This window comes from Scyliorhinus torazame, chromosome 2 (assembly GCF_047496885.1).
Source record: "Scyliorhinus torazame isolate Kashiwa2021f chromosome 2, sScyTor2.1, whole genome shotgun sequence".
NCBI classification, from domain to species: Eukaryota; Metazoa; Chordata; class Chondrichthyes; order Carcharhiniformes; family Scyliorhinidae; genus Scyliorhinus; species Scyliorhinus torazame.
In genome coordinates this window covers 297,215,185-297,242,867 of record NC_092708.1, presented here as the reverse complement: position 1 = coordinate 297,242,867, position 27,683 = coordinate 297,215,185, and the positions used below count along the sequence as shown (strand labels likewise).

The 27,683-nt window shown below is 49.3% G+C and overlaps 1 long non-coding RNA gene across 2 annotated transcripts; it reads right to left on the bottom strand.

Annotated features, from left to right (window-relative positions):
• Positions 1 to 232: 232 nt before the first annotated feature.
• On the bottom strand, positions 233 to 27,007 carry LOC140407884 (uncharacterized). Of its 2 annotated transcripts, none has more exons than XR_011939856.1 (3): positions 26,778 to 27,007; positions 11,064 to 11,261; positions 233 to 493 (listed from the first exon to the last, which is right to left on the bottom strand). It is a non-coding gene; the product is annotated as an uncharacterized lncRNA (long non-coding RNA). The 2 variants fall into 2 exon arrangements; XR_011939857.1 differs by having other exon boundaries at positions 11,064 to 11,221.
• Positions 27,008 to 27,683: the final 676 nt, after the last annotated feature.

Here is a 27,683-nt window from a genome sequence, read left to right as displayed (position 1 = left end):
GACGGAAAATCGGAGAATCCAGTCCTTAATCTCGGAATGGAGAATCCAACCCGTGATCTCTTTGTGTTTCTCAATGCTCCCTGGATTTTCTGCCCACGTTGCTATTCTCTGTCTTCTTGTTCCAGAAGAATTTGCCAGAAATCAACGTGACCACTGCAAACAAATTGGATTTCGCGCAAATCAAATTTCAGAGATATCTGGACTTGTTTCAAAAAAATCATGCCAGACTTGATTGATTGATTTGATTTATTGTCACACGTACCGAAGTATGCTGAAAAGTATTTTTCTGTGGCCGAGGAAATGTACACAGTACTTACATAGTGGACAAAGAGAATAGTCAACAGAGAACATTGACACATGGTACATCGATAAACAGTGATTGGTTACAGTGCGGAATAAGGGGCCAAACAAAGCAAATACATGAACAAGAGCAGCATTGGACGTCGTGACAGGTCATCAGGTCCGGCCCTCGAGGTTCGAAGCATCCCCAAATCTGTAAGAAAACATAGAAGAACATTGTTAGGAATCATATAAGAAGAGGAAAATAGTTTTAGAAGGTCAGAACGCTGATAGGAGATAAAAGAAAAGGGACATGGGGAGAGAGCTCACAGAGAGCCACCATGCTCCGGCGCCATCTTTAATCTCCCCTTGACACAAATCCCACTATAATATTGGCCACAACACCAGGGTTGGGTCATCACCACTGAGAGTATCCACCAATTGCAGAGCTCCAGGAGGCTTTAAAGGTTAACCAGACTGAACTGCATGGAAATCTGGGCCCGCCACCTGCTGAAGGCAAGGTCAGTTGTTTAAAATATTTTTAAAATCTCGTGTGGGGAGCTCTGCTCTTATCTCAGTGAAGCTGTTGGTCATTCTGGTGTAGTTGGAAACCAGTAAAAACTAAACAGGCTGTTCCTTTGAGTGAAGGCCCAGGTTGGTAAAAGTTAAAGTGCCTCTCCAGAGGAAAACCTATTGTCTGGGAGTACTGACCATATGCTCCTGCCGGCAGACCAGCTCTAACCATACACCGGTGGCTTTGATCCCTAATCATCCTGAGAGGACAGCCTGCTGCAATGACCTTGACATGAGAAGCATCTTTCATTTCATTTTTATTCCTATTATTTTACCCGCCCCTTCTGTGTGTGTCTGTATTGTGTATGTTTGGGTAGAGTGTAGGATGATAAAAGGGGGTGATCGATTAGCTGGCCGTTTTCTATTATAAGTATTGCAGATTTCCACTTTGTTCCTGGTATAAATAAACAGTTATTGTGTTCAACTTACAAACCTGGTGGCTATAACTTATTGTGCAGTCAACAATTCTGCAAATTTTATACGGTGGTTAATTTACTTGTGTTGGGACTCGGGGGTCTGTGGACCTGTAAACAACCATGCACTAACCCAGGGTGTCACAACATAGTAACTAGGTCCAGCAAGATATTTGAACTTCTACAGAATGCTTTTTAGCTAAATTTCATTTCAATTTTCAACCTGGTTCAAAGCATATTCTTTTCTGAATCTCACAGATTGTGATGTTCAACATAAAAAATACAAAGACATAAGCAAATGATTGAAAACGGCAGCATGAATCCAATGCATTTTCTAGTCTCCACACATTCTATAGATACCACAGCTTTTCTTTTTTTTTAATGTATTTTATTCCAAACTTGTACAAAAGGTTACAAAACACAAACAATTCGGGGAACAAAACTCCCCAATACACAACTATACAGTTTGACACCACAGTTTTTCAACAAAGCCTCAGAGTGTTAGGGTTGGAATTATCAAACAAATCCAAGGTCACAAACGTAAAAGAAATTAATATTTCCAATTTTTATCATTGCATGAATAAGACCTTAGGGTGGAACTTTCCATTTCTGCCAGCAATGGGAATCATGGTGCATGGGGGGGCATCTAATTTTGCGAGAGGCAAAATATCTGTTTCCTGACAGCGGGTAAACCTATCGGAATTTTGTTTCCCTGACTCTCAAAACAGGTTAAAGGTGGGCTGAGTTTCCCAATGAACGATGATGGTACTCCATTTGCATCCATTAGCATCTCTGGCATGCTCGTTAAAAGGCCACCTCGCCGGAATTAGGTTTGCCTCCTAATTACGTTCCTCGCCAATTGGAAATTAGAACGTTCAGTTTTACAAAAGTGGTGCGCAACTGGCAAGCTTCAGCTCCTCCACAACTTTGAGGTCAGTAGATGTGACTGTCCCCTTCTTGGGGACCTGGCAGAACGCCACTCGAGTGATGTTAGCGAATGTTGTACCAAGACTGGAAATGGGAGGCGGGCGAAGGCCGGGACTGGGGAGAACGTGAAGTGGAAAAGTGGAGCAGAGGATGGACAGGGAGGAAGGCTAACTGGGGAAGGGGAGAGTGACTCAGAGGGTGGGGTCGGTGGCGTGACAGTATGGTCATAGGGCGGTGGGGAGAATTCAACATACTGGTGATAGGAGGGAACAGTCACAATCAAAGGGGATAGTGGGATGCCAAAGTGTGGCAGGTCAAGGGTGAGAGTCTGCTATGTGAAGGTCTTATTGAAGGAGGCTCATGGAGGCAGACAATCTCATTAATGAGATTGAAGTCGAATGCAGTGGCTTTCCTCTACAAAACGTGAAGCTGGTGTAATGTCGGACGATTGGGAAGTGAGGAGGTGAGTAGTCATTTCCATTTTCCAACTTGCAACTCATGGGCATCGGAGCCGCTGCCCCAGTGTTCAGGGGAGGGTGGGAGGCCCTTCAGGAGGACTGGGCTTGTTTGGGGGGGCTGGAGCGTTCCGGGTCTGGGGTTGCCCGGGTAAGGGTGTGTGAGGGGCTTTGCATCTGTGAGGCCTTCAAGCCACCTTGAAATATTGTGCAAACCCATAACAGGGGCGACCACAGCTTCAGTCTGTCTGTCCAACTAAACTGTCCCAGGACAGAGACCTGCTGCTGCTTCTCTCATGAAAGTCAATCTCACCCCCTTTGACTGTGAGCAGCCTCCAGTTTGGCAGGTTAGCCTTGTTAGTTGTGAGAGCACTTCACAGCTGCAGTTTATGCTTGCTCCTGCTGGTGGCTGCAGATGCCTGGAGGCTGCTGCTGCTGTTTCCTTCCTTTCCTGTAGCCGGAAAAAAGGGCATTTTTTCTAAGATACTTGGGTCCTGGAACATCGGGCTCAGGGGGACACGAGTCCAGAAGGCCATCCGGTTTGAAGCAAGAAGACGCTGCGGGACATTATTCCAAATGGGCCATCTGATGATGCTGTTGACTAAATGCTTTTGCAGATTGCTGATGTTTTTGTTGCTGGGATGGTGAGTGCTGCATGTAACTGGCACGTCACCATGGGTTAAACATGCTGGAAGTCAAGATGTTCAATAGCACCTTGAGCGCCAGTGGAATATCTGGATGACAGGATTTGGTTCCAGTGAGATTGGGCCGTGTGGGAGGACCTGCACAGCTGCGGCTCCTGGATGAAGAATGGCACTGATACATGGGACAAGTCACACATTGATGGACAGATCATTTCTACAACAAAGTTCTGGACTTGGTCACACATTCTCAGCCTTATCCTCCATTTCTGCTGAGGAACCTGCGAGGGATGATACCGTGTGGGTTTTTTGTGTGAAAATGAGCTGATGTAGCTTTATATTGGTACCAATATGGAATGGTGATGTTTCCTTGCTGTTTAATGGTTAGTGTGATATGCGGAATGTTATGTAGTTGATTTTCAAATCTTTGATACTGATGACCGTTTAATAAACAAAATATTCGAAACTCCTCAAGGGCACAGGTGGCATGTCCCAGAGGATGATTAGTGCATTGCATGTCCTGCAAACCTTTGATGCCTGAGCGACCACACCATAGAGGCAGCTGACAACAATCAGATGCTGAAGAGCAGGGCTTCAGCACTGAAGATCCTCTTGCGGCCAAAGGGTAAGTGTGTGGATGAGCGGAGCACAGATGAACACGAGCTCCTTAATAAAGAAAAGAGAACAAAGAACAAAGAAGTACAGCACAAGAACAGGCCCTTCGGCCCTCCAAGCCTGTGCCAAACATGATGCCCTAACTTTTTTTTAAAACCTCCTGCCCTTACTCGGTCCGTATCCCTCTATTTCCTCCCTATTCTTGTATCTATCCAGATGCCTCTTAGATGTTGCTAATGTGCCTGCTTCCACCACATCTGGCAGCACGTTCCAGGTACCCACCGCTTACTACGTTAAAAACGTACTCCGCACATCTCATGTTGCTGACAGAGGTCTGGGGTCTAGGGACTCCTGATCTGGCAAGGGGTGCGTGTGCAGAGCGAGGTTAGCCGGCACTACTGGCTCACTGGATGGTGGTCTGAGAGAAGGCAGGATTGTCACGCTGAGGGTGGAGGCTTGAGATCTTTGAGGGCCCTGAAATGTCAGTCTCTCACCTTCTCCAATTCCTTCCAGATATAACAACATTTGTTGGTGTAGTTCCCGCAGAGGCTGCTCTCGCTGTGCTTGTGGCAGCTGAGGAGGGCAGACACCATAGAAGGCAGCAGCGACAATGCAGTCTAGAAGCAGTACCCCACGTGCAGAGGGCCGCTACAGACCCTGACGACCCAACCGCCCATCAGGCTGAGGGGGGAGCCAGAAGGCGAGGCCAGCGACGGCCCAAGACATGTAGACAATATTGATCCTTACATGAGCTGATGGGCAGCATATGCCGCAGAAGACTCCATCTCAACAGGGAGACAGTGAGGCACCTGTGCCACGTCCTCACAGACTTGGGGGAGGAGGAGGGCACCGCTCCTGGTGGCAGTAAAGGTCACTTCAGGGATACCCGCTGAGGTCATGGCTGATGGCGCCGGTGCAGAGGCCTGAGACTGAGGGGGGAGGGGGGAGTTGTTGGAGCAGGGGGAACAGGTTAGGGGTACAGTCAGGCCAGTTGTGAAGATTAACAAGACAGAGGTTTCACATGTATCTAATGTGAAATACCTTAATGCTGAACATTTTAGTGTGACAGATTTCTGTTCCCCCTAGCTACAGAGAGTGACTTCATCAGTGCCCAATCAGTGCTCCTCACTCCTCTTGATCTCCCGTGTTTAGTGTTACGTCTAGGTGTGTCCCCAGGATGCACATCAGAGGTGGAGGCAGCCTGCTGCTTTCCGCGCCCTGTGGCGTTTGATGCCCTTGGCTGATGTACTCTGGACGGCTGAATCCAGAGGACCCCGGCTGACTTACTGGTGTCACAAGCGTGACCGTGCCACCTGTTCTCTCTGCTCCCTTGAGATGTGCAGGTATCGGGGTGGGGATTCAGATGAATGGGAGACTGCCATAGTCTCTTTGGTGACAGACCCTGCTTTGGACGCCAGCACTTTCATCTCCCTGAGGGTGCCCATAGGGCCCTTGGTGACTCCATGGGATGGAGGGGCAGCTGAACTAAGCTCCAGAGGCCTCTGAGTCACCTGGCTCTGCCAGTCCTGGAGTCTCCTCATTGTCTGTACCATGGTGTTAACGCACCTAGACATGAAGGGGTTGTACTGGTGGGTGTCAGGGGGTTCTGAGGAAGAAGCCTGAAGATTGGATGTATGGAGAACGCGAGGTGTCAGCCAGTGTATTGGGGGAGGGGGTTGGGAAATTAAGAGATGGCAGGTGGGACTGATGCCAAGAGAGAGGTGGCACCTTGCAGCTCGTTGGAGGTCATTTGACTTCTTCGGACAGATGGACTTATGTCCTCCTGGTCATGCTGCCTGCACTCACTGCAGCTGCCACTGCTTCCCAGGCGGCATTGCTGACCCTGCTGCTGGTTCTCTGATATCCTTGACGGCATCCAGAAGCTCGACCAGGTCGGCATCCCCAAAGAGAGGAGCAGGCTCCGCACTGCCATCCTCATGTGTTGACTGGGAGTGGGTGCTGAGGGAGCATTTAAACACAGCTCCCCCTTGTTAATGGCAAGCAGCTGAGGTGCAAGTTGGGCAAATCAAATGGCAAGGGAGCCAGGCATGGCGAGATGCATGTGGGGGCGTATTGCACTAAGTGCGGTGAATACAGGCAGCGATCTCGCTAATGCAGCCTACATGAAACACTCTGCCAACTCACCCAAAATGGCACTTTGAAATGTGAATCGTGATCCAGGTCTAGATCTAGAGGCCAGGTAAAGGGTTTAGCACTGACCTCCTGGCTTTGAGATGGAGGGAAACCTCTAAAGGACATGTTCACTGTTATGACACCCTTGGCAAGGGCGCGATCAATTCCAGCCCCACTTGACCCGGAGTCATAACACAAGTGAATTAACAAATAATACATAGAAAAATACCCTTGGCTGCCCAATAATTATAGCCACCAGGTTTGTAAATTTAAACACAATTACTTTTTTATTAATAACATGAACTATAATGAAATATGCAGCAAATACAACTGGTTAACGATTATCAAATTCCTAATCCCCCACATTTTAACTTCCCCCCACCCTCTACACACACACATAAGACAAACAAACACAGAGGGGAGGGGAGGGGTGAAAACCAGAAGCAAACTGGAAAACGACTCATGGGGTGAATTCTCTGCTGGTGGGTTTCTCCATTCCACTGGCAGCGCCTGTCCGTGGGATTCCAGGTGGCATGGGGTGGCTACCCATTGGCCAGCAGAGGAACGGGGAGTCCTGCTGCCAATGGCAATTTGCCGCCGAAAAATGCACTCATCTGAGGAAGCGGAGAATTCACTCTTCTTTGTTTCAGATGGTAGTTTCCAGCACTTACTCCACTTCATACTTTGCTTCCAGTTCAAGGTTTTTTACCGTAGATTCATTCAGGTCTCTGTAGTTTCAGAAACACAGCACTCACAATCTTTCTGCAGAGGGACAGCAGGTCCTGGTCTTTGTTTGCAGCCTGTAATGGTTTTCCTGTAGGTTCACTCATTCAGGTTCTCTGCAGCTCCAGGAATACAGCACTTATAGCCTTTCTGGAGAAAACATGGTGGAGAGAGAGAGTTATTGTTCCTGTGCTTCCAGGAGTCAAACTGACTCCTTGGCCTTTGAAAATCATTCCACTCAGGTAGGATCCAATCACCACCTGTTACCGGGCAGAGTACAGCCTTTTGGGACAATTCATTGGCCACCAGTTAATCAATTAAACTGAGTCCCACCCCATCTCTCTCTGGTGCTGAAAAGTCTGGGGTCACCTGTTCGAACTAGCAGAAACTAGCAGAGTGTTCTCTCTTGTAACTTCTGAATTCCTCATTCTGTCTGCTGCTTGATTTCAAGATATATGTCCATTAATCACCCATGGATCAAAAATGACGATGGCAAAAGAAAAGGAAGGGGAAATAAGGGAATAAACAGGACTTACATCACTAAATGTATCACTTCAAATGGTTCACATATCCACTGAGATGTTGATGGTGCAGGCTGCAGGTAATCCTGCCTTTGTAACGGCTCCCGTGCAGTTGAGGAGGAGGGAGGGCCGTCACCTTTCGGCACAGGGCCAGAGGAGTAGGTGGCAGCAGGGCCTCTGTAATGTCAGGAGGCTAACAAACATGGACCCCTGCAACAGCGAGAATTAGCCCAGCCATGATGTATTGCCGGCAATGATTCTTTTCTAGAGATGAGCGACGGGCAATGCCAGAGGCTCCCTCATATGTCCCAGGATGTGGTTGCTCACATCCCCGAGTTTCTCCTGTGGCTGCCAAGGTCTCTGGAGGAGTAATGCAGAGCTCCTGGCCTCCAATGAGAGAATGTCTGCCCGGGTACCATTTAAACATGGTGCCAGAACCTTCGACCCCACTAGATAACGGCAGGGCAGAGGACTTCCTTCCCGCCTTCAGAGATTTGTCCAGCTCCTCGCTGATGCATAATTAATAAGCTGAAAAACAGAAGATTTTGCATGTTCGTACATCCCACCGTCCAGTGGGAATGGTACTGACTTTCCCATCCATAAATGGAGCGGAATGCTCCGGTCTCCGACGCTGAAATCGGCCGGAGAATCCTCGTTTGCGACGGAATCGGGGGCTGTGGCGCTTTTGCAATGCTCTGCCCTCTCCAAAGCGGCGTACTCTAGGAGTACACCGCACGCCGTATGGACGGCCTCAGGACATTACCTGAGGTCCTCCCGCTGATGCTCCACCCCCGACCGGCCAAGTTTCGGACGTTGTGGATCTCGCGTGCTATTTTTTGTCAGGAACTCGGCGTGGCGGCTGCAGACTCAGTCCTGCGCCGCCACTGTCGGAGGAGAGCTGATCCGCGTGGGCAGGGGGTTCATTGGCAGGGGCTGGGGGCATTGTGGCGGGTGTTCCGGAGGTGGCGAGCCTGGCCAAAGGGGGCCACTATTTGGCAGGCCAGGTCCGCGCGCAGCCGGCGCCGTGACGCAGGGCGCGGCTGCTGCAGGCCACCGCCGGGCGCATGCGCAGCCACAGGCCCAGCAATTCTCCGGCTGTATCGGCAGCTAGAGCCGGGTGCTCTACGCTGCCTTGATGCCAGCCCCCAGCCAAACGGAGGATCGGTTGCCATTTTGCGCCGATTTTACGGTTCCCACCGTTCCCACGCCGGCGTCAGGACATAGCCTGGGAATCGGAGAATCCTGCCCATGGCCTTTGTTTCCAGAATGGGGAATTCTACTCTCATTGATAGAAGCACTTTCAATGTTTTTAAATGACATTAAAATGGAGCCTCTTTCTCGTAGATTATCTCCTTATTGTGTTGTCAGCTCTACATTTTAAGGTTACAGTTCAGACCTTAACCAATTATTGATTCACCTGTAAGTTGCAGACAATGCCAAGCTATACTTTGACTAAAATAGACTGTAGCGTATAATCCGTAAGTGTATGCTCTTAACTAAAATAGACTGTTGTGTATGATCAATGTGTGTCTGCACTTATTGTGCTACCGAAAACAGTAAATGAACTGAGTAAACTTACTTCAATTAAACAAAGGAACTATTTCCTGTTTTGGATCAAAATTCACAGCTGGTTATTGGTTTCAAGAATACAAGGAAGTGAAACAATACGTGCAGAACAAAACACATCAATTGGTGCTTGGGTCTAGCTGAGCAAGCACACCAAAAATTGGTCAATGCTCCAGAAACAAGTATTATAAACAATGATCCTTAACCAACTGATTGTAAATTATAATGGCAGCAGATATTCAAATAAAGTCAGCAGCTTATGCAAAGATGGTATTGGTGAGGGGAGGAGGACATCACGGGCCAGGTGGGGGGAGGGGACAGAGGACATCATGGGCCAGGTGGGGGGAGGGGATGGAGGATAGAATGGGCCAGGTGGGGGAGGGGACGGAGTATAGAATGGGCCAGGTGGGGGAGGGGACGGAGGATAGAATGGGCCAGGTGGGGGAGGGGACGGAGTATAGAATGGGCCAGGTGGGGGAGGGGACAGAGGATAGAATTGGCCAGGTGGGGAAGGGGACAGAGGATAGAATGGGCCAGAAGGGGGGAGGGGACAGAGGATAGAATGGGCCAGGTGGGGGGAGGGGACAGAGGACATCATGGGCCAGGTGGGGGGGGGGGGCAGAGGACATAATGGGCCAGGTGGGGGGAGGGGATAGAGGACATCATGGGCCAGGTGGGGGGAGGGGATGGAGGATAAAATGAGCCAGGTGGGGGAGGGGATGGAGGATAGAATGGGCCAGGTGGGGAAGGGGACAGAGGATAGAATGGGCCAGGTGGGGGAGGGGACGGAGGATAGAATGGGCCAGGTGGGGAAGGGGACAGAGGATAGAATGGGCCAGAAGAGGGAGGGGACAGAGGATAGAATGGGCCAGGTGGGGGAGGGGACAGAGGACATCATGGGCCAGGTTTGGGGGGGGGGGGGGCAGAGGACATCATGGGCCAGGTGGGGGGAGGAGACAGAGGACATCATGGGCCAGGTGGGGGGAGGGGATGGAGGATAAAATGAGCCAGGTGGGGGAGGGGACGGAGGATAGAATGGGCCAGGTGGGGAAGGGGACAGAGGATAGAATGGGCCAGGTGGGGGAGGGGACGGAGGATAGAATGGGCCAGGTGGGGAAGGGGACAGAGGATAGAATGGGCCAGGTGGGGGAGGGGACGGAGGATAGAATGGGCCAGGTGGGGAAGGGGACAGAGGATAGAATGGGCCAGGTGGGGGAGGGGACGGAGGATAGAATTGGCCAGGTGGAGGAGGGGACAGAGGATAGAATTGGCCAGGTGGGTGAGGGGATGGAGGATAGAATGGGCCAGGTGGGGGAGAGGACAGAGGACATTATGGGCCAGGTGGGGGAGGGGTTGGAGGATAGAATGGGCCAGGTGGGGAAGGGGACTGAGGATAGAATGGGCCAGGTGGGGGAGGGGATGGAGAATTATCATAGAATTTACAGTGCAGAAGGAGGCCATTCGGCCCATCGAGTCTGCTAAAATGGGCCAGATGTGGGAGGGGACGGAGGATAGAATTCGTCAGGTTGGGTGGGGAAAGGGACAGAGGATAGAATGGGCCAGGTGGGGAAGGGGACAGAGGATGGAATGGGCCAGGTGGGGGAGGGGACGGAGGATAGAATTGGCCAGGTGGGGGAGGGGACAGAGGATAGAATTGGCTAGGTGGGGGAGGGGATGGAGGATAGAATGGGCCAGGTGGGGGAGGGGACGGAGGATAGAATGGGCCAGGTGGGGGGAGGGGACAGAGGACATCATGGCCAGGTGGGGGGAGGGGAGGAGGACATCATGGGCCAGGTGTGGGAGGGGACGGAGGATAGAATTGGCCAGGTGGGAGGGAGGGGAGGAGGGCATTGTGGACCAGGTGGGAGGGAGGGGGAGGAGGGTATTGTGGACCAGGTGGGGGGAGGGGGAGGAGGGCATTGTGGGCCAGATGGGGGGAGGGGGAGGAGGGCACTGTGGACCAGTGTGAGAGGGGGGATAGGAGGACATCATGGGACAGGTGGGGGGAGGGGCCAGATGAAGCAATGGGGGAGGGTGCTAAGGTGGGCAATGTGCTGGCAGGAGCACTGCCAGGGTGGCAGTGCCTGGGCTCCCATGTGTCGGGGTGGCACTACCATGGGTAGGGCCTGAGGGGGGACATACCCATGAAAGGAGGTTTGAGGGGAGGCATGAAGAGTGAGGGGTAAACTCAGCCAGTCCCACTCCCGGTAGCCTTACCCCGGATGTTCTGCACATTTTCTCTCTCCAGATCAATATTGGATTCTCCTCGGAAAGCCTCGATCGAATCTGCCTCCAACATGTTCTCAGACAATGCATTCCACATCCAAACTGCTCGTTACATAAAAAGGTTTCTCCTCACATCATTGTTGGTTCTTCTGCCAATAACAGTGAATTGTCAGGAGAATAGAAAATTTCCTGAAGAAGCGAGTGGGCAAAATGAGGAAAAGTGCAGTTTAATGAAGCAAGCTATGAGGTCACTTTGGTTGCAATCTAAATGAATTGAGAGATCCAGAGAGAAAGGAGGCATTTCGCATTTCAGCAGGTTTGGCTGGAAGTTCCTATCCGGATCTGTCGGAAAATTCCCCACTGCTATCTGGCCACACTTGTCACTTTTTTGGCCCCTGGGGAGTTTCTCACTGGCTTAGCCCACACTTAGAATTATTTTCATTAGTGGGGAGCTGATCTCACTGGCCAGACCGGCTCCTCAGAGACTGGGCCACCGTTTTGAAAAGGTGCCCCAATTCTAAGTGATTTTCAGGGTCCCCCACCTACAAACAATGTCATCCCCCCCCGCATATATGGGCATTACCCAACCCCCCAAAATAAGGATATCCCACCATGGGGTCGCAGAGGCCCCCCTGTTTTCAGGCCTTCCCACAACCCCACATTCCAGGACTCCCAACCTTCACCCACCCCAACCTTCTGGAGGCCCCTTCATACCCGGCCTCCCCACCCACCCCCCCAACCCTCCTTTCATGGGCATGGTACCCCTCAGTCCCTGACCAACCCTGTGCCACCCTGACACCTGGGGACCCTGGCACTGCCACCCTGGCACTCTGACAATACTCCTGCCAGCCCAGAAGTGCCACCCAGGCACCTTGGTAGTTCCAGGGTGGCAATATGCCCAGGTGTCAGGGGAGAGCTAGGGTCCCACCTTGTCCTGTCCATGACCACCCAGGGGCCTCAAATGGCGTTTGTGTACAACAATACTAAACAGCACCCGGCTGGGGTCTCCCTGGGGAGGCCGGTAGATGCCGGGAGCCATGTGAGACTGGGTCTAGCCTACTGTGGGCGGGAGTCTGATTGCGACACCTCACAATGTACCGGCAGTCGGGAAGCCCGGGGAGGCTTCTACCGGGGTCTACCGGCCACGTCCTGACGAAATCAGAGTGGAACACGGCCGGTAGATCGCGTCCCATATTTATAGTCAGTCACCCGGACACCTTCTAGCCTCAGTTTAAGGCAAGTCACAGCCGATTTGGAATGAGCATCTGATTTTCTCTCAACCCCAGTTGGTACTCAATGCATTGATTCCTAAAGCATCCCAGTAAACAGTTTGTTCTCTAAGGTCACCACCAATTTAAATTGCTGTAGCTTCGCATTAGGGGTTTACACAAAACATAATTCACGGCTGCTCCTCCAACATAAATTAGGGGCTGGGTGAGAAGAATAATGGAAGTTTTGCCATTTGAACATAGCACAGTGGTTTCTACACAATAAAGACAATTCAAAATACTGCTCACGATATTGAAGACGACTCATATCTTTTTGAATGATTGAAATCAATTGCCCTCTAGGCTCAGGTGGAATGTCAATGATATATTTGCTTGAAGTCAAGTAATCAATGTGAAACTTCTCATTATCTGGAAACACTCATCCCAATCAATCAAGGCATCATCCAACAAATTGCTAGAAGCAGCAATACACAGCTGGCATAGTAAAGACATCCGAAGCACTCTATCCAGGTTTAATGTGAGAGTATTCATTAAACTGCTCTTCCATTTAATAGGACCCAATATACTTGTTACAAATGACTTTTGTGCTTAAACCTCCCAGGCCTTAACATTTAAATCTAAATTGCTCTTAAATTTGACAGAAGTACCCTTCACAAATTACTTTTCAATGTTCAAAGATCAATTTATTCTCTTTCTCTGCAATACGTTATGCCATCAGTTCAAGAGAAAGATCCTTGGCCTGACGGAATTCTCCGTCGGCGGGATCCTCCTGTCTACCGGCAGCGCACCCACTGTGGGTTTCCCAACAGTGTTGGGTGGCCACAATGGGGAACCCCTTGCTCGGCTGCGGGAACGGAGAATCCCGCTGCCGGCTGGGGCGCTCCGCGCCGGAAAACGCTAACTGTTTCTCTCGCTCCCAAATACTGCCAGACCTGCTGAGCATTTCCAGCATTTTCTGTTTTTATTTCAGGCTTCCAGCATCCAGAACATTTTGCTTTAGTTGCAAAAGTGCAATGTCTTATTTCCACAGTGTTGCTATTTTAAACAAGTTTGTCACAGTTTATGAAACACAATTATATTTGTCTGTGTATTTTGAAAGTTGCAAGACTGAGCTAAATAAAAAATATGCTCATTTTCTGTTCAAGATTTTAAAGTTCCAGAAACACTTCACACCAACAATTTCAAACTTTCAACGCTCAGACTAAACAAATGTTCAAATAACTGGAACATGACCACACAAGGGGCGTCATTCTCCGACCCCCCCGCCGGGTCGGAGAATGGCCGTTGGCCGCCGTGAATCCCGCCCCCGCCCCCGCCGAAGTCTCCGGTACCAGAGATTGGGCGGGGGCGGGAATGGGGCCGCGCCGGTTGGCGGGACCCCCCGCTCAATTCTCCGGCCCGGATGGGCCGAAGTCCCGCCCAGAAATTGCCTGTCCCGCCGGCGTAAATCAAATCTGGTATTTACCGGCGGGAGCAGGTGGCATGGGCAGGCTCCGGGGTCCTGGGGGGGGGGGGGGGCGCGGGGCGATCTGACCCCGGGGGGTGCCCCCACGGTGGCCTGGCCCGCGATCGGGGCCCACCAATCCGCGGGCGGGCATGTGCCGTGGGGGCACTCTTTCCCTTCCGCCTCCGCCACGGCCTCCACCATGGCGGAGGCGGAAGAGACTCTCCCCACTGCGCATGCACGGGAAACTTTCAGCGGCTGCTTACGCTCCCGCGCATGCGCCGGGAAACTGTCAGTGGCCGCTGACGCTCCCGCGCATGCGCCGCATTTCCGCGCCAGCTGGCGGGGCAACAAACGCCATTTCCGCCAGCTGGCGGGCGGAAATCCCTCCAGCGTCGGCCTAGCCCCTCAATGTTGGGGCTAGGCCGCCAAAGATGCGGAGCATTCCGCACCTTTGGGCTGGCGCGATGCCCGTCTGATTGGCGCCGTTTTTGGCGCCAGTCGGCGGACATCGCGCCGTTGGGGGAGAATTTCGGCCAAGAAGTGGAGCTGGAGTCAGCCATCTAGCTCTTCAAACTTGCTCAACATTCAACTAGTTTAATTGATGACATCCTACTTCAACTTCACCTTCCTACACTTTCCCCATGTCCCTAAATTCCAAGCAACTATGATGTGAGAAAATACTTTTTCACACGTCGAGTGTCTGGGTCTGGAATGCTCTGCCTGGAGCTGTGGTGGAGGCAGGTTCAATCGAGGCATTCAAGAGGGCATTAGATGATTATTTGAATAGAAACAATGTGCAGGATTGTGGGGAAAAGGCAGGGAATGGCACCAGTTCACAATGGTCCTTTGGAGAGGTGGTCCAGACACGATGGGCCAAATGACCTTCATTTGCATCATAACAAGTCTCTGATTCTCTGATTCCACCAAATTGATAACGTTGCCACATTTCATTCCAGTTGCCATGTTCTTTCCCGCTCACCTGTCATGGGAGTGTCCCTTTAATAAATGTTTTTGTCTTATTACAGGGCTTCAGTGATTGAGCTGGGCTGTGGCTCTGTGAGTTTTTACTTTCGCTTTGAGATTTGGAGCTGGTTTGTGGCCCTGGGAGTTTTTACTTTTGTTTTTTCACATTTGGCTGCTCTTGGATCAGGCAGAGAAGTATTTTGGTCTTTCTCTCTATGTTCAATATTAAAGTGTCATTCCAAGGAAGAAACCCAATAATTACATTTGCCTACTGTTTTGGTAAAAGGGGTTTTTGGTTTATGGGATCTTGTTATTAAATTGGAACAGTTAAGGGGGAATTCATTAAGGGTTATAAATAGATTACTGTAACTGTGTGGGAGTATTTATGTTTGTAGTTGATAAAAATTCTTGCATGTGTGTGTTGATACAAACGTTAACTAAATTAACAAATGTTAACTAAATTTGCAGAATAAAGTTTGTTTTTTCGATTAAAAGCTTCAATAACCTCTGTTGAATAACACCTGAAAGGCAGGCTCTTGTGCTCATCCTAGCCAAATTCGATAAATAGTTGTAGGTCAGGTGAACTCCATGATATAATATACTTTGGAGTTTTCTAAACCCTGGCCCATAACACACCCAACCTCTCTGTATCTCTCTGTAGCCTTTTGCATTCTTCTCACCATTTACTTTCCCATCTCTCATCGCATTATATTTTATTTTGCTGCAAAAGTAATGTCACAAACTCAAACCAAAACAAAAGAATCTGTCTGTTAAAAGACCGACAGCAATTTATCAGTCTATGATTTTTTAAAAAATAAAATGCTATCAAGTTGAATTGAGTGAATTCCACAAGGTTCAGTTATAAGACAATTACAATTGTAACTTTCTTTGAGGTGAAAAACTGGAATTAAAAACAACAGAAAAGTATAATGGGCAGGATTCTCTCATCCCGCGGCAGAGTGTCCACGCCGTTGTAAACGCCGTCGCATTTTACGACGGGGTGAATGGGCCGCTCCCAGGACTAATTCTGGCCCCTACAGAGGGCCAGCATGGCGCTGAAGCGGTTCATGCCACACGAGCTGCCGATCCCGGCGTGAACTGGGCACCGTGGGATCCGCGCATGTGCAGTGGTGCTGGCACCAATGCGCGCATGCGGAGTGGCTTCCTTTAACGCACCCGCCCCGATGCAACATGGCGCAGGACTACAGGGGCCGGCGCGTAGGAAATGGGTCCCCCAGCCAGAGAGGCCGGCCCGCTAATCGGTGGGCCCCGATCGCGGGCCAGGCCGCATCGGAGGCTCCTCCCGGGGTCGGAGCCCCCCACCCCCCCAACAGGTCGCCACCCGACTCTTCCACGCTGAGTTCCCACCTGCTGAGAGCAGCTGTGGCCGGCGCCGGTGGGACTCAGCGTTTCCACGACGGCCGCTTGGCCCATCCCGGCCCGAGAATCGGTGGGCCGGCCGCATAGAGTGGCCCGCGACCGGATCTGCACCAAACACGCCAGCGCCAATGGCGCCGATTCTCCGCTCTGCGGAGAATCGCATGCCGGCGTCGGGGTGGCATGGCCCGGTCGCGGGGATTCTCCGGCCCGGCCCAGGGCCGGGAGAATCCCGCCCAATATGTTTCACAAACATTTTTCAACATCTTGCACTGCATTGTACAATATCAATCATCTGGGCTGGGATTCTCCATTCTGGAGACTATGCTTCTATCAGTGAAGAACCAGGACTACTGGTTCTGGGAGAGGGGCCCAGGTGCAAGTCTCTCTCCTGAGCAAATATATCCATTGTGGAGAGTTCACCGAATTTTGTCGGAATCCTGGTATCAGGCCGCTGCTTTAAACACTTTTGTTTGAGGCAGCAGATCTTAGGGAAGTAGAAGTGAAAATGCAGTAATCTTTCACTGTACTGCCGACACTGCTCTTCAGGTTTCAGCCAGGGGTGACTGATGGGGGATCTGACAGGTGTCTGATGGGGGGACTGAGGGGGTTGGGTCACCTCATGTGTGCATGCTTTGGGGGGGGGGGGGGGGGTGACCTGTTATTCCTGTGGTGGTGGCCAGATTCCTCTATGTGTCAGCGGGGTGGGGGGTGGCGTCACACGGTATCATGCTGGTGAGGCAGCTCTGAATGAAACTGCCGGCAACCTCAGCCCCGAACTGACAAAAGTAAGAATAAAAAAGGGACACGCCACCCACGGACAGTGGACACCCCACCCACGGAAACAGGATCCTCCCAACAATGCGGGACTCCTCTCCACTATCACGGCTTCCCCTCCCCCCACACAGACCCGGAAACTACCCCCCCCTCCATGGGCATGGGACCTCCCTATCCCAACACAAAGACATGAGACCCACCCCCCCAAACACAAGGGACTCCCCTCTCCCACGGGCATGGGACCCCTTCTCAACCCCACAGGCATGGGACCCCCACACGGAAACAGGAAACCGTCCCCCACACAGACAAGGGAACCCCTCCTCCCCACATCGTCATGGAAACCCCCCTCTCCACACGGATACAGGAACGTTCTCCACATGACAATCTATCAGAAAATATGGCAGGAAAAGCTGGCAATGCAGCTGGCTGGCTACACCACATCTTTCCCATCTGAGATGACACAGTCAAAACAAAAAGAGAAAATTCTGCCCGTTGTGTGAGTACATCAGACATCAAGATAAGAGGCGACTGTATCATTGCAAAAACAGCAAATTATATTTATACAGCACCGTTGACATAATAAAGTGTCCCAAAGTGCTCCACAGGAGCAAGATAAAACAAAGTATGACTACTGAGTCACATATGGAGATACTTGGTCAAATGACCAAAAAGCTGGTCACGGTGGCTGGTTTTTAAAGGAGTTTGGGAAAGGAGGAAAGTGAGGTGGAGGGGCATGAGAGAACCGAAGGGAGTATTTTACAGAATGTGGGGTGCAGCCAACTAAAGATACAGCCACAAATGTTGGAATAATTAAAATCGGGGATGTAGAAGAGGATGTAGAAGAGGCCAGTATTAGAGGAGCGCAGATCCGTGTGGTGCTGGAAGTGATTACAGAGATAAGGCCGGCACAGGCCATTGAGGGAGTTGAAAAACAAGGATGAAAATCGGATAATCAAGATGTTTCTTGACCCCGGAGCCAATGGAGGTCAGCAAGCACAGTGCAACGTAACCTGCTGCGAGTCAAGACACGGGAGTCAAGACATGAACAGCAGAGGTTTGGATGGCCTCAAGTTTGCAGAGGATAGAATGTGATTGACGAGGATGTCGAGAAGTAACAGAGGCACGAATTAGGCTAATAGCAGCAGACGAGGTACAAAGTTGGGTAATTTACTGAGGTGGAAAAGGCGATCTTACAGATGGTCAGAAAATAATCTCAGGATCAAATGCAACACCATGATTTTGAACAGGCTGGTTTGATCTCAGACCTTTGCCAGGGCGGATGGAGTAATTAACCAGGGAATGGAGTTTGGAATGGCGACCAAAATATTGGATTCAATATTCTCAATGTTCAATTGAAGGAAATGTGTGCTCATTCAGTGCTGGATGTCTGATAAACAGTCTGCTAATTTAACAACAACAGGGGTGCATTCTTACTCCATTATCTCATCTTATTAAACTAGAAATTGCTGACCACCCATGCTGTATTCCTGGGGATATAACAGCATTTTTCTGTCTATCATTTCCTGGATAACTATACAGCAAAGTCCCATGGAACTGACTCAAGCTCAAACTTGGTGACATTCACGAATGGTCCCAGGGAGCAGGGAAATGATTCATTGGAAATTCAACCTTCTTAGGCAGTGCTGCAGAGGTCAGCTGGTCAGGATTTCCCCAGAGTCCCGACACACATCTTGGGTCTTCAGTCTTTGCAGACTCGATGGGCCGAATGGTCTAATTTTGCTCTTATATCTTATGGGTCATTTGGCCAATCTTCTACAATTTGGAGGCTGGGTGATCTGAGCCAGTGTTTGGACCATATTTGAACATTTTTGCTTTTCTAATTGGAGGGCTGTGACCAGTGGTGTTCCACAGGGATCAGTGCTGGGACTTTTGCTCTTTGTAGTATATATAAATGATTTGGAGGAAAATGTAACTGGTCTGATTAGTAAGTTTGCAGACGACACAAAGGTTGGTGGAATTGCGGATAGCGATGAGGACTGTCGGAGGATACAGCAGGATTTAGATTATTTGGAGACTTGGGCGGAGAGATGGCAGATGGAGTTTAATCCGATAAATGTGAAGTAATGCATTTTGGAAGGTCTAATGCAGGTAGGGAATATACAGTGAATGGTAGAACCCTCAAGAGTATTGACAGTCAGAGAGATCTAGGTGTACAGGTCCACAGGTCACTGAAAGGGGCAACACAGGTGGAGAAGGTAGTCAAGAAGGCATACGGCATGCTTGCCTTCATTGGCCGGGGCATTGAGTATAAGAATTGGCAAGTCATGTTGCAGCTGTATAGAACCTTAGTTAGGCCACACTTGGAGTATAGTGTTCAATTCTGGTCGCCACACTACCAGAAGGATGTGGAGGCTTTAGAGAGTGTGCAGAAGAGATTTACCAGAATGTTGCCTGGTATGGAGGGCATTAGCTATGAGGAGAGGTTGAATAAACTCGGTTTGTTCTCACTGGAACGACGGAGTTGAGGGGTGACCTGATAGAGGTCTAAAAAATTATGAGGGGCATAGACAGAGTGGATAGTCAGAGGCTTTTCCCCAGGGTAGAGGGGTCAATTACTAGGGGGCATAGGTTTAAGGTGCGATGGGCAAGGTTTAGAGGAGATGTACGAGGCAAGTTTTTACACAGAGGGTAGTGGGTGCCTGGAACTCGCTACCGGAGGAGGTGGTGGAAGCAGGGACGATAGTGACATTTAAGGGGCAGCTTGACAAATACATGAATAGGATGGGAACAGAGGGATACGGACCCAGGAAGTGTAGACAATTGTAGTTTAGACGGGCAGCATGATCGGCACGGTCTTGGAGGGCCGAAGGGCCTGTTCCTGTTCTGTACATTTCTTTGTTCTTTGTTCTTTGTTTTGAGCCACCTCATCAATCTTTTTATAAGTGACCAGTCTCTATAGCGATCATAACACTACCATATCCAGGGAATTTAATAAGATTCCAGTTCTATACTTACTCAACACCAGGAAGTTTGAATGATCTGGAGTTCAAATTTCATGACATCGGTTACAGAGGAGTCTCTTCTCAGGAGGTACTATTATTTTAAGTTTGAGTTTGACAGAGGATTTAATTGTCCTTCAGTGATTTATAAAGTAATTTTGTTTTTGGATGACTAATAAACCATTCTGATGCACATGATTGCAATGATATCTGGGCAGTAAATATAGCAGACATGTGAACTTGGAGGTGTTTCAATTGAAACAAGATTTGGTCAGTGTTTTTTAGATTATTTGTTGAAATAAGTTGGGATTCACTTCACTGCTCCCATGCTTTGCAGGATATCAGGGCTACTAGCTAAATTGCTGAGACTGCAATTGCTGTAACTTCTTTAGCATTAACATGAGTCAAGGGATCTGTCTCTGCAATGTAGAAATTTAATTGCTTATAAGATATAAAGTTCCATTGAAATTGATATACATATTGCACACATTCTGCTTACAAATGAGGGTTGTTTTTCCTTGATCTGCACCCAATGCCTTGGAGAGGCAAATGTCAAGGTTTTTTAATATCAATTAAAGTAAAGTCACCACAGTCCCAGGTGGCCTGCTTTCCCCTTTGAGAAGGAGGGGTGGTAATTTAACCTGAGGATCACCACACCACAGACAAGGAGCAAAGTTGAAGTTGAACAACCTCAGCCAGTATAGGAATTGAACCCATACTGTTCACCATTATGAAGCAGCTGGCCAGCCAACTGAGCTAAACCTGTTAACAGCAAGACAGGCTGAATTTTAGAAAATTGAGCTTGTTGAAGTGTATTGACTTGTTTACCTTCTCTGTTTTAAATTGATGAATGACAATGGGAACAAGTCCTTTCCATAAATGCCCCAATTATTTCTGGTGGGAGCTGTCCCAGGCTGCAGACACGTCCTTACGTACTTGGGCTAAATATATGGTGCTGGATTATCCGTTCCTGTGTCAAAGTGCTGACGCCAATGGAGGATCCGTGGAGTTCCATGGCGAAAAGCCTGTGCCACACCCACACCGATTCCGCTATCGATGAGGGGCTAGCACCGGCACCGTGTGGAGCACCCGCAGAACACGTGAAAAACAGTGGGGGAATCACCAGGTCCGTGACAGATACGTGCAGGGCTGACAGGCTGCAGCCATGCATACACCACCTACACCTACACACACACCAATCGCGTCTGAAAATATGGCCCTGGGTGTGCAGGACCGCGTCCCCATCCACTCCGACCCCACAGCCCACCTCCTGGCCACCCTTCACTACTCCCCCCAGCCCAGGCAGAAGCTCCCTGGACAGCAGCACGAATGTTGCCGAAGTATGGTAGTGCTGGACACTGTCTGTATGCCCTCGCCCTCTCCGCAGCTACCACGCCAGGTTCAAAACCACACATGGACTGCGCCGTCGGGAACTCCGGCCATCGAAGGCGGAGCATCGCGGGTGGGTCTGCTAATGAGATGTGAATGCAGTCGCAACTACAGGCGTCGTGCATCACAATGACGCCGACTTGGAGGGAACAGAGCATCACGATTCGCCGCGATTCCGGCGTCGGGAGCTATTCTCCGCCTGATCGCCGTTCCTGATTTTGGTGTCAGCCAGCGGAGAATCCCGCCCATGTTCTTTAGCTCTCTGTAAATTCTAACATTCTTCAGACTAGTCTGCTTCGAACTATAATTGCACCAATTGGTTTTCAAGCTACTGGATGGAATTTCTTCTAATGTACCCTCTCTCTGCCACAAAGGGTCCGAATACATGAAGAAACATGTGCTCCTATTTGACTGAAGTATTTTTCAGCTTGTTTAGTGTTTATGGCTGCATCCATTTTTTTACGTTAATTGCCCATTGAAGTGTCGCAACGAAGTTCATCCCACCGAAAAAGGTGAAGAGGGATCTTCAAAAGTCAGCATGAACCATCATCTGAATCAGATGGGCTGAATGACCTACTCAAGGTGAGAATCTGATTGTCCACTCTGGCAATTAAATGTCTGCTGTACAAGCTTGGATGACTAATTTCTCACATCACCGACCCAGTCCCAAACTGGCACAAAACCAACTGAAACTTTATACCTCATAATCCTGAAAAGACTGGGGGGGTCATCAGGGTTGGGGGGGAAGTGTCCCGTGGGAGGGAGTTGGGGGAAGTCCCATGTGGGGGGTAGTCGGGGGTTGGGGCAATCCTCTGGGTGGTAGTTAGGGAGTCCCCTGGGGATTCAGGAGACCCGTAGAGGGTGGGGGTCAGTCCATGCAGTAGTTACCCAGAAGCTGGAAGTGGTTTTAATTCTTCTAATTTTGGGGCGGTAACTAATGCTGTAACACAGTTGGAGCCCTTCGAAGTATTTTCCCCAGTGCATCTTTAGTGAACCCCAGTTATACTGCCCTGGAGCTCCGAAGTTACAGCCCATCAGTAAATACTTTTCTCAACCTTTGATTATGTCAATTTATGTATTCCAAGGAGCAAAATCCCTACTGAGGTTTGATACAGACCCTTATGGATGTGTGGATGTTCCACACAGAACCCATTCGACTTAATCTCCCATATAAGTATCTGTCCATTATGAACTTTTTCTGTAACATCTTGATTGGAATAATGTTCTTGCATGATTTAAGACTAAGAAACTGAAGCTCTGAACTCTCTCCTTTACCTGGGAGGAAATATTTTTCACCCCTTTGCTCTAAACCCCTGAATTTTACTGAATGATCGACCAATGGGAATAATATTGTTGATGCAACGGGATCGTTATTTACTGGCTAACGAAAGTTTAGCCTTTGGCTCTATTAAAGCTGAAAATAATACTTAGACCTGTTTTTAACAGACCGGAAATATTCCTGAATGTAAGATGTTCAGGAAAGATAGGGAAGGGAAGAATGAAGGATGGGTGACAGTATTGATTAAGGAGAATTGAACAGTGTTGGAAAGGGACAATGTTCTAGAATAGTTGAGGACAGAATCTAGTTGGTTAGGGGTAGGAAACGATAGAAATACCATTATATTAAATAGAGAAAATTCAGAGGGAAAGTGAAAAAGGAAATAAGAAAGGCACAAAGAGGGTATGAAAAGAGACTGGCAGCTAAAATGAAAGGAGATGTGCGGGGGAAGTTTTTTTACACAGAGGGTGGCGGTGGCCTGGAATGCACTGCCAAGTGAGGTGGTTGAGGCAGATACATGAGTGACCTTTAAGACTTATCTGGGTAGACACATGAACAGGTGGGATATAGGAGGATAGAGGCGGTTGGTCTAGATGCGATACTTGATCGGCGCAGGCTTGCAGGGCCGAAGGGCCTGTTCCTGTCCTGTACTGTTCTTGTTCTTTGATGTAGGCATATAAATGCGACAAGGTGGCACAGTGGTTGGCACTGCACCAGGAACCCAGGATCAATTCCGGCTTTGGATGGCTGTCTGTGCGGAGTCTGCACGTTCTCCCCATGTGGGCGTGGGTTTCCTCCGGGTACTCTGGTTTCTTCCCAAAATCCAAAGATTTGCAGGTTAGGTGGATTAACCATGCCAAATTGTCCCTTAGTGTTCAAAAGGTTAGGTGGGGTTACTGGGTTACATGGATAGGATGGGGGCATGGGCCTAGGTAGGTGTTCTTTTAGAGGGTCGGTGCAGACTTGATGGGCCAAATGGCCTCCTTCTGCACTGTAGGGATTCATTGAAATAGTAGAAGTGTGGTCTAAGATAATTGATGCTGATTAGGGATTTTTTTGAAAGTGCATCAACGCATGGCGGCAGAGGGCATGGTACAAGTACTAAATTAATATTCTTCATCTGTCTTTACCAGGGAAGAAGATGCTTGAAAGAAGAGTAATTGAGACAGCAGAAGAGTAGTTGAGACAGTTTTGCGCAGCATGGTAGCACAGTGATTAGCACAGTTGCTTCACAGCTCCAGGGTCCCAGGTTCGAATCCGGCTTGGGTCACTGACTGTGCGGAGTCTGCACACTCTCCCCGTGTGTGCGTGGGTTTCCTCCGGGTGCTCCGGTTTCCACCCACAGTCCAAAGACGTGCAGGTTAGGTGGATTGCCATGATACATTGCCTTTAGTGTCCAAAAAAGGGTAGGTGGTGTTTCGGGGATAGGGTGGAGGTGTGGGGATAGGGTGGAGGTATGGGCTTAGGTAGGGTGCTCTTTCCAAGGGTCAATGCAGACTCGATGGGCCGAATGGCCTCCTTCTGCACTGTAAATTCTATGAGACACTGGATGGATTAAAAATTGAGAAGAACAAGGGAGTGAATTCTCTGCCTCCCGAGCTGTGTGTTCCTTGGTAGCACGCTGTCATTGGCAGCGGGATTCTCCATTCCCGCTGCCGACCAATGGGAGTTCTCATTATAGCCACCCCATGCTGCCAGGAAACCCATGAGCAGGGGTGCACTGCCGGCAGGAGAATTCACCCCCAAGGTATTTGAAAGGCTGGCTGCTGTTTCAAATGCAAGGTTTTATGTGGATGGTTATGTTCTGGACAGTGAAGCACTCTGCTTCTCTAAATCTACACTGTTCTGGGGAGTGACTCTCCCTGTATAGCACGGGGGGAGTCACTCCCCGTATATTATTCCTAGGCTGGTTTTTAAAACTTCCATAAGTTGTGGCTATTTCAGTTTCTGTGTTATTCCCTCTACTTAAACTAGCCTCTTCACTCATGGTGACACCGCTCTTTACAGCTTATAATAATAATAATCGCTTATTGTCACAAGTAGGCTTCAATGAAGTTACTGTGAAAAGCCCCTCGTCGCCACATTCCGGTGCCTGTTCGGGGAGGCTGTTATGGAAATTGAACCCGCGCTGCTGGCCTTGTTCTGCATTACAAGCCAGTTGTTTAGCCCACTACGCTAAACCAGCCCCTAATGGGTGGAGCTCATTGCTCTGTGCACTTTGCAGTTCCTGGGTGACCTTCTTGGCACTCTCTATTGCTGATGCCACTTCCAGTGCCTTCTCAAAAGTTAACTCTGATTCAGAAAATAATTATCTCTGTATAACTGCATGGTTTACACCACATATCAATCGGTCCCTTCACATGTCATTCAATGCTGTCCCAAAATTGCAATGCTCTGTGATTTGTCTTAGTCCTCTACAAAGGCTGCAATGGTCTCCTCTGGGCTTCTCCCCATGGAGTTAATCTTCCCTCGGAGTTAAATTTGCATCTTTGTAATATCATTGAGGGCTTGAGTGCTTAGGCTGTTAATGACCTTTAGCTCGCTCATTGAGTTCTACAAATGTCATCTTGTCGGGAGCATCCAGGGTCGTTAAACTCTGGATCAAGTTATATGGAAGTTATCAGCGGGATTCACCGAAATCAGTGCAATAGCCCGACGCCGGCGTCAAAAACGGCGCGAACCACTCCGGTGTCGGTCCGACCGGAAGTAGCGGAATTCTCCGCATGCGCCAAAGGGCCGGCATGATCCCGCGCAAACGTGGAAACTCTGGCGTATGCGCAGGGGGAGATATTTTCTCCGCGCCGGCCATGGCGGGGCCCTACAGGGGCCGGCTCGGAAGGAAGAAATGCCCCCATGGCACAGGCCCGCCCGCAGATCGGTGGGCCCTGATTGTGGGCCAGGCCATCGTGGGGGACCCCCCGGGGTCGGATCACCCCACGCCCTCCCCAAGCCCCAGCCGACTTACCTGCCAGGTCCCGCCGTGTGGGACCATGTCAAATGAACGCCGGGGAGACTGGCCAAAAACCAACAGCTGCTGGGCCCATCGGGGCCCAGAGAATTGCCGGGGGTGGGGGGGGCGCTGCCAACGGCCCCCGACCGGCATGCCGTGAACTCCGTCCCCCTCAGGAAACCTCAGCCGGAGAATACAGCAGCCTGCGCGGGCGGCGGGGCGGGATTTGCGCCGCCCCCCCAAGGGATTCTCCAACCCGGCGGGGGGGGTCGGAGAATCCCGCCCTATATGTCTCACATGCAGTTAGCAAAATCATTTTGTTCCCATTTTTGTTCTCTATTTCATTAGCACGGAAGAAAATTGCAAACGCTCCACGGAGCTGGTTTAACACAGGACTAAATCGCTGGCTTTTAAAGCAGACCAAGGCAGGCCAGCAGCACAGTTCAATTCCCGTACCAGCCTCCCAGAATATGCACCGGAATGTGGTGACTAGGGGCTTTTCACAGTAACGTAATTTGAAGCCTACTTGTCTACTTGTGACAATAAGCGATTTTCATTTCATTTCATTTCATTCAGTACCTAGTCATTTGTCACAGCATCAAAAGGTTCTAATCTTTCAAAGAGAGGCGTGGCTACTTTCTCAGGATAGACACAATTGGACTTGACTTTTCGCAACTGAACTTGCCTTCAAAATTCTATTTTTCTGATGCAGTCTGAGTCGTTGTTGTTTTTCCTCATCGCCAATGTAGTAAATGTTGAGATTGGCAACCATCAGTTGGCTAAGGACCAATGAAGGGCATTATTTAACAAATTAAGTGTATACAGAGCATTATAAACCATGCCTTCATTCTCAGCACTAGGATCACAACTGGCTACAAAAGCCCGTGCTTTGCACCGAGAACCCCACGCTCGTTTTCCATTGGCTGATCAGGTCACATGACCTTTCCCGTGTACGCCTTCTTAAAGGGGCGAGTTACTAAGGCGACATTAGAAAAAGTGTCTTTAGATGGTAGTTGATTAGAATCTAGAACGCATTGACTGAAAGTGTGGTGAAGGCAGATTAAACAGCAGCTTCGAAAAGGGAATTGAATAATTAGCTGAAAGAAAAGAATTGCACCATTTTCGGAAAAAGGGACTGAGTTGCCTTTGCAGAAAGCCAGCATGGGCACGATGGGCCAAATGGCCTGCTTCCTTGCTGGACTGTTCTACAAATGTCCACCAAACAAGATAATAGTGAACAGCAGATACATTAGGAACTCTTAGAAAGCAAGGTCAGTGAAAATGCATGACCCTTTAAACAGTTGAGCAGATATTTAAAGGAAAGTTCCAGGTACCTGATTTCATCTGATTTACTTTATCTCAGCGCTTCAGTACCGTTGCTGGTGTTGACTGCAATATCTCCTGTAGCTAGCATCAGGAGTGATTTTAACTTGGTTCCAGCTCATTATCCAGCATCAATGCTGGAATGAGCATGTGTGGAGTCATCTGGCAAAAAAAGGACTGGGCTCAGCTTTGATTTATCAGCAGTCAATAACCTGCTGACATTGGTTAAGTTGCTTATGCATGAATAACAATCTCATGAGGGAAGAAGCAGAATAGAAAATACAGTTCAAACAACGGCAAGATTATCTCGTACAAAGAACAAAAAATAAAAATGAATCATTACTTCCTGAGGTAACAGTGCAACACCTTATAGAAATGATAAGTTGCAAGTCTAGAAAAGCTTTGTATGATGGTTTTTGAAACAAAAGTAACAATGTTGAAGGTTCACAGGTCACTCGCATTGTTGAATCATAGGTGTGACCAAACGTTTTGTCCTCATGGCCTACTCAGGTGTTTAAACAGACCTTTGCTCGTCACATAAAGAATTTCAGTTAAACCAGTTATAATCCTGCAGATAGCAATAACTTTTGGGGTTGAAATTAGGATTCATTTACCCAAAGGGGATTTCATTGGGTTTGAAGACATATCAAACCACAAAATGATCTGCAGAATTGTGCGGCTGTGCCAATAAGTCAGTGTGCAAACCACCTATAGACTAGTACACACCTCAACAATCCCATTGCACCCAAATGTTGATTGTGGTCCAGGAGTTTACAATAAAAACAGAAAATGCTGCCAGAGGTCAGCAGGTCGGGCAGGATAACAACATTGGGGGGATTGAATGGCTGCAATGACAGGAACCCCATTATAATACATTGCCATACATTTGGCAGGTGTCCCCTGCATATCATTCCCTC